This window comes from Aythya marila (assembly GCF_965140915.1).
Source record: "Aythya marila genome assembly, chromosome: Z".
Taxonomy (NCBI): Eukaryota; Metazoa; Chordata; class Aves; order Anseriformes; family Anatidae; genus Aythya; species Aythya marila.
Genome location: NC_139080.1, coordinates 10,465,501 through 10,482,720, shown reverse-complemented (window position 1 = coordinate 10,482,720; position 17,220 = coordinate 10,465,501).

The following is a 17,220-nucleotide window of genomic DNA, read 5'->3' as shown; positions in this document are numbered from 1 at the left end:
CCGGCGCTGCGCCTCCGCCGCCCCGAGCGCAGGCACCGGCGGGGCGGAGACGGGGCGGGTTCAGCCCCTTAACTCCTTGCCGGCTGCCGACAGCGGCCCCGCTGCCTGCTGGCAGCTCGAGGGGCTCGGGGAGAGGCGCTGGGGGCCGGGGTCTCGGCTGTCCCTGCGCGCACAGCCCTGCCCGGCAGCGGGGAGCGCAGCCGAGACGCCCCGCGCCCCCCGCGCCCCTTTCCTGGGGTCCCCGCTGTGTCCCCGTTGTTCTCCTCCTCGCTGCTCTTTTTTTCCCTGCTCCGTGGGTGATTTGCACGGTCCTTCGTGCAGCCGGGCTGCCCGTGCTCTGTTCCATCTGCCTGCCTGCCCCAGCCCCTCCTGTCCCTGCTGGGAGCGCAGCCCCACGGGGTGTCCCCCAGCATGGCATTTTTGGCTGGTGCTTGGCTCCAGGTACAACAAACACGGGGTTTTATTCCTTATCCCAGGAGGGGAGGACAAACAAGGGCAGGGGAGCCGAGCTTCTGATTTCTTTGCAGTGGGAGCAGCTCCTCGGTGGAGGAGGGAGCTGCTCGGAGGAGCAAAACCAGCCAGGCCTCCCCATCCCTGCCCTTCCCTTCAGCACAGGCGAGCAGCAGCCCCAGCAGGGCCAAGGCAGAGATGGGGAGGCCCGGAGAGGCATCTCAGAGAGAGAAGCTCACAGGACCGCAGCCTGCTCCGGGCTCCTGCTGCTTACAAGTGGCTGAGTTCACATCCAATTAAGCTGTAACGAATAAATGAAAGCCCCGGAGACAGCCCTGGCTGTGGAAATTGGTGCTGCAGGATTTACGGTCCCTTCTCTCATCAGTGCTGGTAACTCTTCTGTGCCATTTCCACCCCGATCTGCTCCTGCCTGGCACAGCGGTGGTGAGCCCGGGTCCCCAGGGCCACCAGCCCTCCCGTGGTGCCATCAGGTGCCCTCCAGTGCAAAGCCTGGCTGGGCTGAGCCTGCTGCAAAGCCCGAATTAAGCCCCTCAAGCCCTGGCTAGAAGAGCAGGAGGGGCTCCCTGGCTGTGCTTAGCTCCCCTGTGGAGCCGCAGGGGAGAGGGGGGGGGGCCGGGGGGCTGTGTCCTCTTTGCCCTTCTCAGGGAGAAGGCTGAGGGCTCAGCAAACGCCTCCCCCTGCCCTGCCTGCTGGGGCTGCTATGGGGAGAGGTCCTGGGAGGCTGCACAGGAGGGATTTCCAGCATGGAGGTGCAGACCCAGGGTGCGCAGGACAGGGGAGCATCTCCTGATTCAGTCAGCCCCAGTGTCCTCTCCTCCCCCTGTCCCCTCTGCCCACACTCGGCAGCCCTCCCAACCCGCTGCTTCCCCTCCTATTCCCCAGCTCCCTGCTTTCGAGGGGGCCACCAGCACCCAGGGCAGGTGACGCAGCAGGACTACATTTCCCAGAGCTCTGCCTGTCCCCGTGCTCGGCGCCCAGCGCCGTGGCTGCGAGCTGCAGCATTCCGCCTCCGGCTGCGAGCAGGGGCTGCCGCGGTCCCCGCTGTGCAGGCGCAGTGCTGCCCTGCTCCCCAGCCCTCCAGCTGCAAGGATGAAGGCCAAATATTTGTTGTATCGGTAATTTTCTGCGAGCAGAGTCAGCACAGCAGCCGGCAGCGTTGGCTCACCCCCTCCTCTTGTTTCCTGCTGATGCTGCTCACACCTGGGTGCCGGTATCATGGCGTTTGTGGGTTTGTGGGGGCAGCATCCGCATCCCAGCCCAAAACTTATCGCTGGGCAGTGATTCAAGGTTGCTCACATGAGCCCTGCCAAGATGTACGACGGGGTGCCAGGGGGCTGAGAAACTCTGAGTCTGGCTGGGTGGGTACCCAGTGGGAGCACTAAGGGCTGTGTGTTTGCAAACACGGGGAATGGTGGGGAAAAATAATAATATTATATATATATATGAGATATATATATGAAGAAATCCAGCCCAACCCTCTGAAAAGAAAGGACAAGCAGCTCTGTGACCTTGGCGAGGTGACACACAGCTGTGTAAGCACAACCACGTCCTTGCAGGGATCCAGCACTGCAGAGAAGCTTCACTGGTCACCGGGAGCTGGTCACCTTGTGCCGGGCACATAGGAGCACACGACCACCTCCAGCATCTCCCCCTCCTGAGAGGCTGATCTCCCAACGTGTGCCACACTAATAACCACAGCGCAGCATCCCCAAAATGCTTGTGGTTCTCCGGACGTGTGTCAGGAGAAGAGATGCTGAGGAGCTGGAGCTGCTGGGCAGCGTGGGGACACATCAGAGCTGCCCAGCCCTGTGCTGGCCAACCTGCGCTGCCAGCTGCAGGGGAGCAGGGCTGGGAGGCTCCGTGGGGCTTGGCCCTTTGATCCTGCCGGGCTTGGCGTCGCTGCAGGGAGCAGGGAAAGGCCGGGGGGAGAGCGTGCGTGGCTCAGCACAGAGCCTGCCCACAGCCCTGCAGGACAAACCCAGGCCAGCGGTGAGGAGCCGGGGCAGGTGGGGACGGTGCCACCTCGAACCGGTGGCCCCAGCAGGGCGCTGAGCTGCTCCCATGCCACCCCAAGCCATTAATCACCTTGATTACGGTGTCCTACTTTCTGCCCAGCCGTGTGAGGGTGGCTGGTCACCCCACCCTGCCTGGCTGTGTGGTGGCTGGTTGCACCAGCACTGGGTGAACTGGTCTCCTGGGGTGCTGGCAGCCAGGAGGGACCTGGAGCTGCGGGCTGTGGGTGAGCTGTGTGTCACCGACAGTCCTGACATGGGCTGTAAGTCATGCCGTGATGCATGGCGAAGGCTTGTTGGTGGGGACATTCCCTGCGGGGGTGCCCTGGAGCCTGGGCTCTCACGGAGGAGCATCACAGGCAACATCCTGCCAAAATCCCCAGGGGTGAGAGGCACCCTCCTCTTAATTCATCCAGAAACTTGAGGCTTGAGCTCCGCTGTGTCCAGCACCAGTCTTCCCTCCCCAGTCTCCCAGCAGGGATCCCGGCTGGATCCCGGGCTGGAAGCACACGTGGCTTTGTGCACGTATTTATACAACAAAGGGCAGCTGCTCCCTGGGCACCGTGCCACGGTCACCACTTGCACCGACCTACCAGGACACCGTGCCCTTCTCTCTCCTTCTCCTTTGTGGGGAACAAGCTCACACAACGTGGCCAGGCGTCCCGACCTGTCCTGAAGGCGAGGGGAAAAAACCAGCAGGCTCCCCGGCTGTTCAAATGGAAGAAAGTGGTGAAAGGAGGCACAGACAACCCCGTGATGATGGCAACCCCACAGCCAGCACACGGCTGGCTCAGGCAGGGGCTCTTCCAGCTCGGATCCTGCTGGTGGCAAGGTGACCGCCACCTCCAAGGCTCCATCGGTGCAGGGCCAGGCAGGACGAAGGGTTGTGCACCCCGCAGAAGCCCAGTTTGCTCCAGTAGCTGTGCCACCTTCCCCCTCCGCCAGGCCACTGGCTCCAGTTCATGGGGAAACAGCTGCGTGGCTTTTTCGCCCCTATTCATCCGGCTCCTCCCGGGCTCGGGATATTTTGGGCACTTCTCTGTTCCCGGCTACCCTGGGTGGCACAGGATTGGCTTTCCTCTGGGAGCTGTGCAGGCTGAGAACTGAAAAGGGGAAATGCCAAGCCCTTTATTTAAGCCCCGTGTGTGGAAGGAGAGGCTCCGCCAAACACATGCAGTCCATCAGCTGCCGAGGAAGGCGAGCTGTGGTGTGTGGGGCGATGGGTGGAGCGTTTTGGGGGGAGCAGCACAGAGGCTTGAGGAATGTGAGAAGGGAGACCATCTCACATTTCCCCACCTCCAGGGTTTATCCGTGTTGCCTGTCCAAGAACCAGGGTGGGACGAGCCCCAGGGAGGGGAGCAGGAAGGGCTGGGACAGATGTGGAGCTGCTCGGAGCTGGAAACCCCATTTCTGAGCACATCTCCTTCAAACCCACGCCCCTCCAGCATCCCACGCCCCTCCTGCCTTACCTCACCCTGCTCCCGGCTGCAAACTGCTTACATCCGATTTTGGGGCTAAAAATATCTTTCGGGGTGGTCAGCAAGTGCACAGCCAGATGGGAGCGGGCTGCAGCGTGAAGGGAAAGGTGCTGAGATGGCAGAAGGTCCGGCTTCCACCCCCGGACTGAGGGTGCTGGAGGGATGTTCAGCCACCCCCCAGGGGCACAGCTCTGCCTGGCGCCCTGCTGGGGCCACGCACCTCACACCACCCTCAGCTCACTCCTCGTGGACAAGGCCAGGCCACGGGCAGAGCTGGTGGCTCCAGAAGCCACTTTGGGAGCGGGGATGACAGCCCTGGGTAGCCAGTGCCACCAGAGGGAGTCCCTGCCCAGGCTGCTGCTGGGTGGGTGGCAGCAAGGATGCCCTCCTGCAGGCACACGGTGACCACGCTGTCACCCTGGAGGGATCCCTCTGCACCCCGGCACTTGTGGGGATCCCCCAACCCTCCTTCTGCCAAAGTCTGGAGGTGTGAAAATGAAATGCACAGGCAGGGGAAGCAGGGACATGTGGCCTGGGAAGAGCACAGGGCTGCTGTCTGGATACGCAGGTAAAGGATATGTTTGGATATATCAGGAAAGCCATGGCAGGGGTGGAACTGAGCTTGGCAAGGGATGCAAAGAATAACAAGAAGGGATCTGTAGGTACACTGGCTAGAAAAGGAGGGCCAAGGAGAGTGTGTGTGAGGTGTACGAGAAGGGAGAACTGGTAACAACAGGCCTGGAGAAGGCTGAGGTGCTCAGCAGGTTCTTTGCCTCAGCCGTCACTGCCAGTCAGGCTTCCCACATCCCTCCAGCCCCTGGTCTGCAGGTGAGGGCTGGGGGAGAAAAGTTCCTCCTGGTGTAAGTGAAGAGCAGGTTGGAGACCACCTGGTGAAACTGAAGAGGTACAAGTCTGTGGGGCCTGTCTCTACGTCCAGGTGGAGACCGGTGATGTACCCTAGACGTCTGTCTTGGGACTAATGCTGTTTATAATATCTTGAGCAACGATACAGACAATGGAATCGAGTGCACCCTCAGCAAGTTCGCAGATGACAGCAAGCTGAGTGCTGCAGTTGACTCAACAGAAGGAAGGGAAGCCATCCAGAGGGACCTGGACAAACCTGAGCTGTGGGCCCACGTGAACCAAATGAGGCTCAACAAGGCCAAGTGCAAGGTGCTGCACCTGGGCTGGGGCAATCCCAGACATGAGCACAGGCTGGGAGAAGAACCCACTGGGAGCAGCCCTGCAGAGAAAGACCTGGGGGCTCTGGAGGACAAAAAGCTCGACAGGAGCCAGCAGTGTGTGCCTGCAGCCCAGGAGCCACAGGTGGAGGGAGGGGATTGTGCCCCTCTGCTCCCACCTGGAGTGCCGTGTTCAGGTCTGGGTCCCCCAGCACAAGAAGGATGTGGGGCTGTTAGAGTGGGTCCAGAGGATGCCACGAGGATGAGCATGACATGGGAAATAGAGTTTACTGTAGGAGAATGTGGTGGATGTGTTAGCAGTGTTTTCCACAAAGCCGGATCTCCAAAAGCCACAGCTACTTCTCTTTTCTCTGTGGTTCTGTGGGTGGTTTTGGGCCCTAAATGCTCTTCCCCGTCAGAAGTAAAACTGGCTGTAAATTATAGGTGGTTTGGGTTTTTCCCCCTATCAATCCGATGGTTCGAGTGCTGTTAGTTCATTGACAACTGAACCAAACCTTTGGGAAACGGCCCATCAATCATGTCCATGATGTTCAAATCAAAACTCCCAAGGTCTCACCCCAATTGAAGGGAGGTTATGTGGCTGGGTAGCTCTACTATTGGAAAAAAATAAAATAAAAAATACACATTTTCTGAATGCTACAGCAGGAAATCTGTAGTAGAAAGCGTCTGAGAGATATCGAGATGAGTCAGTGAGATTTACTCCCATGGCAAGGGCGAGGGCAGTGCATGAGGAGGACTAGCAGCCCAGACATCACAGGCCCAGAGGGTGGTCTCATGGATCTGGAGCTCATCAGCTCCCATAAATCACGCACTTGTGAACTGCTGTGTGACTCAGCAGTCCCTTGGAAACAATCTCCTGCTTGAACCCCGTAGGGATCCCGGCGAAATAAGGCATCATCAGTCGGTTTAGCAGCTCTAACGTTACACTGTGCAGGGGCCAGACATGCGGCTGCGTGCTGTGGCTTTCAGCAGGTCCTCAGCATTTTTCTACTGCCTGTTATACACTGAAAAATAAAAATTAAAAAAAATATAAATAACAATAACAAAAAAGGATGAATTTCTAAGGAGAAGGAGGACCAGTGCAGACTGCATCTCAGGGCAGGGAAAAGGAAAAGAAATACATCAGTGGGGTGGTGAAGAGCTCTGCAGGGCTGGGAAGGGGCTGCTCAGGAGAGCTGCAGCAGCAGGGGAAGCCTGGCAGCAGCGAGTGGCCTGGAAGGGGGCTCAGGGAAGAGCTTGGTGATGTCTGGGAGGAGGCCTGGGGAGTCTGGGTTATCCAGCTTTGGGGTTATGGGCCAAGATGAGGGAGTTTCCTAACATACCCAAAAGCCTGAACTAGCCCAGGACAACCTTCTCCATCTGGCTCCAGGAAGACCCCCTTGCCCTCAGTACTGCACACCCTTCGTGTGCTTCCCTGGGGCAGCAGAGTGGCTCTGGGGAGGCTTTGGAGGTGCCATGGGAGCGGATGGACTGAGGTACCCCTGAGACACCAGTGCGTGTGAGCGAGGAGCAGGTCTGTGGGTGCTGGCTGCCCAAAGGGGAAGCTCCTCATGCCAGGCATAATTTCCCTTGGTGTCTGTTTCATTTCTCCGTCTGCACCTCTCCCTCCGGTGCTCGGTCACGCAGACACCTTTCCCCATCAGTGGGGCTCTGGCTGTGGTCCTGCCCTGTGCTGGGCAGCACCATGGCCCTGCCAGGGCTAGCTCTGGGCTTTCTGCTGGTCCTCAGCCCTCTGCTGGGGACACAGGAACAGAGAGATCCTGCTGCCCGAGCCCGACGAGGAGCCAGGGATGCAGGTAAGGGCTGGCTGTTCCTCTCTTTTCAAGGGAAGCTTTTGCTGCTCGTCTCCCTGCAAGTCATCCTTGCGGCTTTCCCCTGCTTGGCCCATGGTGGCTGTGCTGGAGAGGACTAAACCCAGTATCCATACTGGTCCTGAGCCACTTGGGCATCAGTCAGGCTGTGGTGGGGTGAAGCTGTGTTTTGGGGATGTAGGGCAGCGAGCCGCAGTGTGCTGGGAATGCCTCCACACTACAGTCCCCGTGTTCATGCCTCTGTGGGGTGTGCAGCACGTCTGGGAGCAGGAGGTGGCTGGTTCTCACTGTGTGTTGGGCAGGGGAAGCCTGAGCACATGGCCTTTCTGGGGTGATAATAGCAAAAAATCGCCCATTGCTGTAGACATGGGTGCTGGTGCCCAGCAAAGACCTGGGGAGCTGCGAGACCCAGCCCTGTGCTGGCTGGGACACTCATTCTCTCTCTAGTCCCTGTGGTTGTCCAGTCTGTATTTTGGTGGGATTGTCCTTCAACCATTTTTTTTTTCAATTTTTTTGTTATTTTTCCACGGCAGGAGGGCTAGGGGCATCCCTTGGGGCTGTGCTGGGCTCTCATGTGCTGTACCCTGGGGCTGGGGGTACCTGCCGAGCTCCTCCCGTGGCACGGCAGGAATTGCTGCTCTTTGCAGCAGGGGATGGGGAGCCCGGGGCGTGAGTCATTATCTCTGCAGGGAAATGTGAGCAGAAGTGGCCTGCCAAGCTGTCCTATGGGGCGTGAATCATGCTAACCATCTCTGGTGGCTGGAGCGATGCTGCTCTTGCAGCCATGGACAAGGTTTAGGCAGATGGATGAGTGAGAGGTGTAAGGTCTGTCAAGATTTTTGGCTGTCTGGTGTGAGGGCACTGGGATCCAGCTGAAGGGGATGAGGTTTCCCACCTGGATAACGCATACGAAGGAGCAGGGTGTGAGAATTCGCCACAAGGGAAGGGAAGCTGGGTGAGGTAGGACAAGACGGGCTCATTTTGGGTGAAACATATGGAAAAGAGGGGGTGCACTGAGTGGGCTGTGAGGCCTGGGGATGCGAATGGGGCATAGGGGCCTCATCCTGGGAGGTGCTCAGCTCTGAATAAGGAGGACCAGCAGCCCTCTGGATGGGACCTGCTCACACCTGAGGACACTGCCATCGCCCTGTGATCCCCTGGGCTCTCCCTCCTTCAGGAGGATGCAAAGCTCCCTCCGACAGGGACCCCAGGCTGCAGTTTACCCCTGGCCAGACCAGCTATGCCTTGAGCAAGCTGATCCAGCTGAGCTGCGCTGGGGACTACAGCCCACTGGTCCCCCAGATGCACCCAGAGCTTGTGTAATGAGAAGGCCACCTGCACCTCTGTAAGCACAGTCCTGCAGCACCCTGATCCCACTGCCCTGGGCTGGTGGCTCCATGACACAGCTGTCCAGGAGGACCTGGATGCTTTTGTCCCCGTGGACGGCGTCCGCTGGGAGGCAGAGGAGCTGGATGGGTTCATCTTGAGGCTTTGTGGTCAGTTGTGCCTTGTCAGCAGAAGGCCGGGCTTCTGCCTTTTGTCCTGGCTGAGGTGTGACACCATGACAGCTGCAAGACCTTCCCCTCTCTGTTTGGGACCCAAAAGACATCTCTAGTGCTTCCTCAGCCACTGCTGCGCCTCAGCACCTCCCGCACCACCTAAACCCACTTTTCCCTCTGCCAGAAACGTGCCAAAGGCCCTTGTGGGACCCCAGACTCCGTCTGACACCAGACCAGGAGGAATACAGCCAGAACGAAGAAGTGACGCTGAGCTGCCCCAAGATTTTCCAGCCGCCCTTCACCCACGTCAGATGTGCAGGGGAAGTGCAGCCCAACATTCACGGCAAACCTACGTACATCGAGGGGTGGCTGGGAAAGGGCACGGGAGGTGCCTGGATCCGAATTCGCTCCAAGGTGGAGTGCATGGGTAAGGGAGGCTCCAGGAGCCATCCTGGGTGCCAGGAGAGTGGGGACAAGGTGGGAGGGGAAGGGGGTATTTCTCTGCCACTCTGCAGTCAGCCAGTAGGGGCAGCTCCATGCATGGCCCAAGCCTTCCACGTGTCCTGATGCATGCTCCCTGAGTGCTTCACCTTGCTGCCTTTGTGGGGCAATTCCTAAGGCATGAAATAGCCTTGGCCTCTTAAAGGATTCCACAGGACCCTGGGATCAAATGCTGATCCATCCGTCCCCATGTGCATCTTAAGAGCCCCTTGTGTGTGTCCAGACACACACACATGCACAAAAAAAAGAAATATACAAAGAGGGTAGCAAGACACTGGAAACTGGCAAGACAGCTCAGAGAAGTTGTGGATGCCTCATCAATGGATGTGTTTAAAGGTGGGTTGGATGGGACTTTGCGCTAGTGAAGGATGTCCCTGCCAGTGGCAGTGGAGTGGACTAGAGGGTCTAAAAATGTCCCTTTCAACCCAAATCTTCTCCAGACACTGCAGCACCTGTAGCGTGCTGAGGAGTGGTCCAGAGCCAGAGGAAACTGTAGGCAGTGCTCGAATGTTGTGTGGGAGAAGGCAGGATGGGCTCAGACACTACGTGTGGGGGACATGGCAGTGAGAGAAGGGGGAGGGTGAGGGAGGTCTGCACAGGGCTGGGAAGGGAAGGGAAGGCAAGGCAGTGACCCTCTTCAATGCTTCCTTCACAGAGGCCTTCCAGGTCATGCCTGGGACCTTGGAGGTTTCCACCACCAGCATCAAACTGAACTGGACCTGCAGTCTGCCCGATGCCTGCCAGCGCATGCAGGCCACGTGCAGGCTGGCAGGGCCTTCCTCCCCGTCCTGTGAGGCTGAGGAGGTCACGGCAAAGGAAATACTACACGGCCAGAATGGAACATTTACCTGTGACCATCTGCAGCCCTTCACTTTCTACAGCATCACCATCTCAGTGCCCGCCAGCACCATCCTGTTCTCAAGACTCCTGAGAACAAAGGCAACAGGTAAGTGTCCCGTGCCTGTCAAGGTACCTTTGCTTTTCTCCCCTAAAACTCAGCCCCAGATGGGCGTCGCCGTGCATGACCCCCTCTCGCTGTGCTTCCAGTGCCCGAGAAGCCGGAGCGCCTGTGGCTGGATGCCAGCACGGGGACGCTGCGGTGGCAGGCGCTGCCCTCCTGCAAAGGGGAGATCCTCGGGTACCAGGTACCAGGGGAGCGGGGGCTGCCCATGGGTGCAGGCAACAGGGAGAGGGGTGTTTGTGGTGAGGGCAGGACCCTGCTGTCCTCCTTGGGGCAGTGTGGGAGCCGGGTGCTGGTTCCCAGCAGCTCCTGTCCTTCCTGCAGCTGAACGTCACGGCCAGGAGTGCGCAGGACGGCAGCTTCCTGGAATTCCAGAAGGTGACAGTGAACAGCTCTGTCACCCAGTACACGCCACCTCGTCAGATGCCCGGGAGCAAGTACACGGTGACAGTCCAGGGCCTGACAGCTGCTGGTGCTGGGGATGCTTCCTACCTGGAATTTCAACCCAGTGTCTTGGGTAAAGGTTTCTGTGCTATAGGCCTGTTAGTCTGGTGTCTGTCTTTTCCACCCTGTGCCATACAAGATAGTGTCCTGGCCCCAGAGGATGCCTCTGTGGCATTGCTTCAGTCCCTGCTTGGGTTTGCAGTAGCAGAGCTGGCCCCTCTCTGACATCTAATTCAGGCAACAGCAGGGAGCATATGAGGAGTCTGCAGGAATCACAGGTTGTGCTAGGAAGACAGGTCAGAAAATGAATATCTGTTCTTTTTATCTGTGAGTTGTGGCATCAGAGGCAGCAAGGCATGCATGTAGGGCTTGGTTATCATGCAATTCTGTAGCTGCTGCAGGAGGTAGAGGGTTTTATTACTTTCCCTGAACAAAGTAATTGCAGTATAGTATCTATCCTTCTGCGAGTGCACACTTGGATCTTATGTCTGGGCAACAATAACAGTGCCCACCTTTTTGTTGTGCAGGGTGTGATTGCCTTGCACCTGGACAAGGAAAAACAGTTTAAGTACCTAAATTTGCAATTAAGGGCCCCACAAAGTGCATCAGTAAGTGGGGTGACAGGAGGTGCCTCGCCTGGAGCCCCGTGGCCCTGCGGCTCCTCTGGTGCCAGGGCAGGGCGAGGTGAAGGGCAGCCTGAGCTGGGCTTGGGGTCAGCTCCAGAGAGCGGCTGCAGGGGGTCTCCTGCTGCAGGTGGGATTGTCCTGGGAAGCTGCCAGCCGTGGGATGTGGTGGGGGGCAAAGAGCGAGCATGGAAATGGGGTGGAGAAGGGATTTTGTGGGCAAGTGACAAGGGGAGCCCCCTCCCTCCCAGCAAGGCGTGCTGGGGGGCACGTTATGGCACATGGACGGCTCTCCTTCCATCTCCCTTTGGTGGCTGGAGGGACTGCTGGTGGTTGCTGATAGCTGGCGGTACCCTGCCCCACCTCATCACCCACACCCCAACTAAACCCGCTTTTGCCTCACCCAGGAACATGCCAGAAGCCCTGGTGGGACACAAGGCTCCGTCTGGCACCAGACCAGGAGGAGTACCACAGGAATGAAGAAGTGATGCTGAGCTGCCCTGAGGGTTTCCAGCCGCCCTTCACCCATGTCAGATGTGCAGGGGAAGTGCAGCCCAACATTCATGGCAAACCTGTGTACATCGAGGAGTGGCTGGGAAAGGATCCGGGAGGTGCCTGGATCCACATTCGCTCCAAGGTGGAGTGCATGGGTAAGGGAGGCACCAGGAGCAATTCTGGGGCCCATGCTTGCCAGGGAAAGCAGGAGGAGCTGCCACAGGCAGTGGGAGGCAGCTCCTGTGCATGTCTGGGGCTCACCCATATCGTGTCCTGGAGCTCCATTCCTCACCAGAGTGGACCAGAGCCAGCATCCCCTTCCCCATGTCCTGCCCTGTCCCCTGTTATGCTCTGTGGGTCCAGCCTCTGTCCTGCTAATGCTTTCCCCTCTTGTCGGTGCAGTGAAATGCCAGAAGCCCCAGTGGGACACCAGGATTCTCTTTGCCCCAGACCGTGGTTCCTACGACCTCAACGAGACGCTGACACTGACGTGCCCTGTAGGGTACTGGTCATCCAGTCCTGAGGTTGCCTGCATGAAACTTAACCCAAGGCAACGCTTCCTGATTCCTCAGATCGGCTGGTTTGTGAAGGACAGCATGGGACAGTGGAAGCCTGTAGAGGGGAATATGACCTGTGTGGGTGAGTGAGTGAAGCAGCCACTCTGTTCTCCACAGGCAGGGAAAGTGGTGCCAGATACAGCCTACAGCCCTAAGGCACCAAGGCCCTGTGCTTAGGGTGGTGCAGGAATGGCGTGGGTGTTCGCTGTGGAGAAAAGAGCAGCGAATGCAGCAGGGTTTGTGTCTGTCCCTGTCAGAGTGAAAGGGAGCAGTCACAGATCAGCTGCTAGGCCTGTGGTGGAGACTTAGAGGGACCACAAGCACCTGGCCTTGTCCTCTGCCAGCGTCTGGGAGCACCCCAGGCCCAGAGGAAAGTGCAGGCAGTGCCCAAATGTCGTGGGGGAGAAGGCAGGATGGGCTTGGACAAAAGGTGTGGGGGGACATGGCAGTGGGGGAGGTCTGCACAGGGCTGGGAAGGGAAGGCAAGGCAGTGACCCTCTTCAATACTTCCTTCACAGAGGCCTTCCAGGTCGTGCCTGGGACCTTGGAGGTTTCCACCACCAGCATCAAACTGAACTGGACCTGCAGTCTGCCCGATGCCTGCCAGCGCATGCAGGCCACGTGCAGGCTGGCAGGGCCTTCCTCCCCTCCCTGCGAGGCTGAGGAGGTCACGGCACAGGAGATGCTACACGGCCATAAAGGAACATTTACTTGTCCACCTCTGCAGCCCTTCACTGTCTACAGCGTCACCATCTCAGTGCCCCCCAGCACCATCCTGTTCACACGGCTCCTGAGGACAAAGGCAACAGGTAAATGTCCCTTGCCTGTAACGCCAAGGTACCTTTGCTTTTCTCCCCAAAAACTCAGCCCCAGGTGGGTGTCCCCATGTGTGACCCCCTCTCGCTGTGCTTCCAGTGCCCGAGAAGCCGGAGCGCCTGTGGCTGGATGCCAGCACGGGGATGCTGCAGTGGCAGGCGCTGCCCTCCTGCAAAGGGGAGATCCTCGGGTACCAGGTACCAGGGGAGTGGGATGCAGGCAGCAGGGAGAGGGGTGTTTGTGGTAAGATCAAGACCCTGCTGTCCCCCCTCGGGGCTGGGTGGGAGCCGGGTGCTGGTCCCCAGCAGCTCCTGTCCTTCCTGCAGCTGAACGTCACGGCCAGGAGCGCGCAGGACGGCAGCTTCCTGGAATTCCAGCAGGTGACAGTGAACAGCTCTGTCACCCAGTACACGCCACCTCGTCAGATGCCCGGGAGCAAGTACACGGTGACAGTCCAGGGCCTGACAGCTGCTGGTGCTGGGGATGCTTCCTACCTGGAATTTCAAGCCTATGTCTCGGGTAAAGGTTTCTGTGCCTCGCGCCTGTTAGGTGCTGTCTGTCTGTGCACCCTGTGCCATATAAGATAGCAGCTTGGCCCCAGAATTGTGGGGACAGAGCACTACAGCCCTAGGACTGTGTGCCCTCAGTCTATCCAGACTGCATTGGACAGGTTTCTGGTCCCTGTGGGTGTATCCTGGAGATGGGACACTTCTTGTTGCTCCAGATCCTCCCTGCCTGTCAGACCTGAAGGCAGGACACGACTGTGTCTCACTGCCTGTCCCTGCATGGAGCCAGGACTGCAGAGCCTGGACACACGCATGCACACATTCACACACCCCAAGGCAATGTTTGGGCACCCACCCCAGGCTGTGGCACCCACTGCTGGCTGTGTGCTTAGTTTCAGGGCAGCCTCCAGGCCCCTGGCCATGGACTGCGGTCACCGTGGTGGCTGTGCTGTCAGCGATGGTCATGCTGTCTGCTGGGATCCTGTGGTTTGCACTGTCTAGGTAAGTAGGCAGGGAACTTGGGAGTTGCTGCTCTGCCTCAGGCCATGCTGGGCTAACAGGGTGGCTGGTAACAGAGGGGGCTTTCTGCACTGCTCTCACCTTTTTCTGGGTGCCGTGTGTGAGAAACATCTCAAATAATTTTCTTCAGACAGGATCTTCTGTGAAGCTATTTTATTCATGATTGCAATGGCGGGTGTCCTGTCAATCAGGAGCACATTTTAGTAAACAGATCATAACCTTTTATTCCCTTTTACCCAACACCTGATCACCCCCCCTCTTTCCTCACTGGCTGAGTATACAGGTTCACAAGCTACTTAATGTTCCTCTGTGACATATATGAACGATTTTTCTTTTTTTTCAACTGCTTAATTTCTCCTTTCTTATGTTTTGAGAACCTGTGATCTTTGTTTTACTGTTCCCACACTGCTCATCCTGTTTTTCTCAATTTTCCACCCTGTTTTGGAACAGCGAGGCCTTCTACTGTCCACTTACCTACGTAGCATTTCTCCTTGTTATGACTACACAACCACCTTGGAATACAGAAAATTGGTTCTCTGCTGCAAAAACACAACTTAGTTTCTCACACGAGAGGGCAGCAGCTGGTCCTACCGTGGCTTGGCTGGTGGGCTCCTGGCTGGGTCTCCAGGCCAGCAGAGCCCTGGGCCGCATCAGCCTCTCCCCAGCCTCAGGACACCCCTTTGCATTCCCAGGAGGAGGAAAGCCTTGCCCAGGAAAGCCGAGGAGGACCATTACACAGGTAGGGCCACGGCAGCAGGGCCAGGCTGGGAGGAGAGCAGGTCATTGCCAGGAGAGCCCTGCAGCCCCCTGTGCCGCTGCCTGCCCGGGTCTGCGCTGCTCCTCCTCCTGCAGCCCTGGGTCCCTCAGGCTGTTTCTGTCCCCTGCAGAGCTCCAGCCCTATGAAAACTCGGACCACTACTGTGTGATCAAGGAGAGGTTTCTGGCCGAAGAAGACGCAGGTAGGAGATGGCCCCCACACACGTGTGGGGCAGAGGGTTGAGAGCGACCCGAGGAAAGGGCCGTGGCGGTGCCAGGCAGTGCCCAGCGCTCCGGCCTGTCTCAGACCCTCGTGGTTGTGGCAGCATGAGCTCTGCCGAGGGCTGGCATCAGCCTCTGCCCTGGGTGCTGTTGGTGTCCGCAGGTAGAGGTGGCTGGGCTGGAGAGCGACCGTCCTTGTCCCTGCCCCTGCCCCTGCCCATCCTGGAGTCCTCAGGAGTCAGACAAAGCAGTGAGGGAGAGGAGAAGATGGGGTGAATGTCCCCGGATCCATGCTGGTGGCACTTTCATTGCCTCTTGGTCCTCCACAGCTGGAAGCAGGGCCTCACAGCTCGTGCTGTGCTTCTGTTCCCCCGCCCCCCAAATTTCCTCCCTCGTTAAGCTCCTGCACGCTTTGTAACACAGCAGGAGCAGCCCAAGGCACGGGATGAAACGCTTGCACCCACAAAATTGTGTCCTCCAGTATTTTGGCTCAGCTATTCCATCCTGACCTGGTGCCTGCAAGTGTCATTTGAGACCAAAGCACCCCGCTGGGTTCCCAGCCCCTCTTTGCTTTGCAGCCCCATCCCCATCTAGCTCCAGGACTCTGCCTGAGCTGTGCCCAAGCTTGCTGCCCTCTCAACTGCTCTGTTGTATCCAAACAACCAATAAAGTGGTGTGGTGTGCAGGGGGCTGCCTGCCCCACTACGGCATCCACCTGGCCATGAGTCCTCCCTTTTGTGTGTGTGAAAGCTGTGTCTGTGTGAATCTTCACAGAGAAGACTGGCCCAGGCTTTTGCAGGGACGATCGCCGCCGTCTTCTCCAGCTCTGTGGGTAGGCTGAGATGTCTGTATGTCCTCCTCCTGTCCTTGGGGACACGGGCTGTCACGAATGGGCTGTGACAAAGTGTGGGATGTGCTTTTTGTACCCCAGAATGCAGCCACGGTGGGAGGGAGGGACATGCGGGAGGAGCACCTCCTGCCCTCCTTCTGCACTGCCCCTTGGTCGGCAGCCTTGGTGGGATTGTTTCTCTCCCAAGTTCTCGCTCTTCTCTCCCAGCTGCTGTTGTGCAGCAGCTTTTCCCTTTGCTGTGAAGAATCCACTTGAGCCAGATGTCATCATTTCACCCCGATGCTTGCTTCTCCTTGCAGGCCGTTGCACAGGTGTGCGTGGTGAGTGGTGGTGAGTAGTGCTGAGACTCCAGTCCTGCCCTGGCAGTTAATGCAGTTGATGCCCTGTGATTGTAAGGCTGAGGCTGTCTCCTTGTCCTTGCACCTCTGCAAGGTCTGGGTTGTGATCTTTTCCCCTTGTGGGAACGCCACAAGTCTCCTGGGTTGATGTGGCACCTCCCAGTCCTGCAAGATGTGCCTGTCTGCATTTGCCGTCCCAGATGGTAGGAAGCATCTCTTGCATGTCTTCCAACTCATAGAGCACTTCCCTTCCTGACAGCCAAAATGAGCAGCCAAGTGCCAGGTTGCTGTGCTGCATTTTTATTGCAGTCATCCCCTGGGAAGTCCCTCACCTGGGGGGTTTCTCCTGTTAGCATGTACCACCATCTGCTGACTCAGATCTGCACAAGTAAGTGACTCTTGTGGTCTCTTGGTCTGACTTGTTCTCTGGTTGCAGAGGTGGGTCTGAGAATAAAGTGGCACAAGCTTTGGTGGGAGGGTTCAGTATGTGTTGTGCCAGTCTTGGGGAATGCCAACATTTGAGAGAGACTTGGAGCAATAGGAAAATCCCGGCTTGGTGTGGGACTGACAGGCAACCGGGTGTCTCTAGGCACTGCAAGCAGGAAACCCTTCAGATATCAGCACATCATCCTTGCCTAACAATTTTGCACAAGAGCCTTGTGTACCTCTTGCAACATGCTGCAGGCTCTAGAAGCAACCTGACAGCCGCACAGCTCATCCCAAAAGTTAGCCAAGGACCCGAGGCATGGGGAGGCCGGTCATTCCCAGGGCATGTGGCTCTGGCACCTCTTCCAGAATGGACAGGTCATGGGAGCCAAGGGCTGAGTTTAAAAAAAAAAAAAAAAAAGAGGTCTCAAGGACATTTTTTCAGCTTCCAGCAATTTTCAGGTCAAGCACTCCCTGAGTCAGAGGAGCTATCTTTGCATGCAATGGCTCTTGATGGTCTTTTCTTCCATCAGCTTGTCTAATCTCTTTTGGAAAATACAACAGCCTTAGGATGCACTCTGTACACTGGCAGGGAGTTATCCAGTTTTACCTGGCACTGCGTAAAGATCCCCTTTCCTTTCTTTGTTTCTAAACTGCCACCTTTTGAATGCTCCTCCCTCCCAGTATTATGGATAAAATTGAATGGCAGCCATTCCCTTTCCCTCCTCTCTGA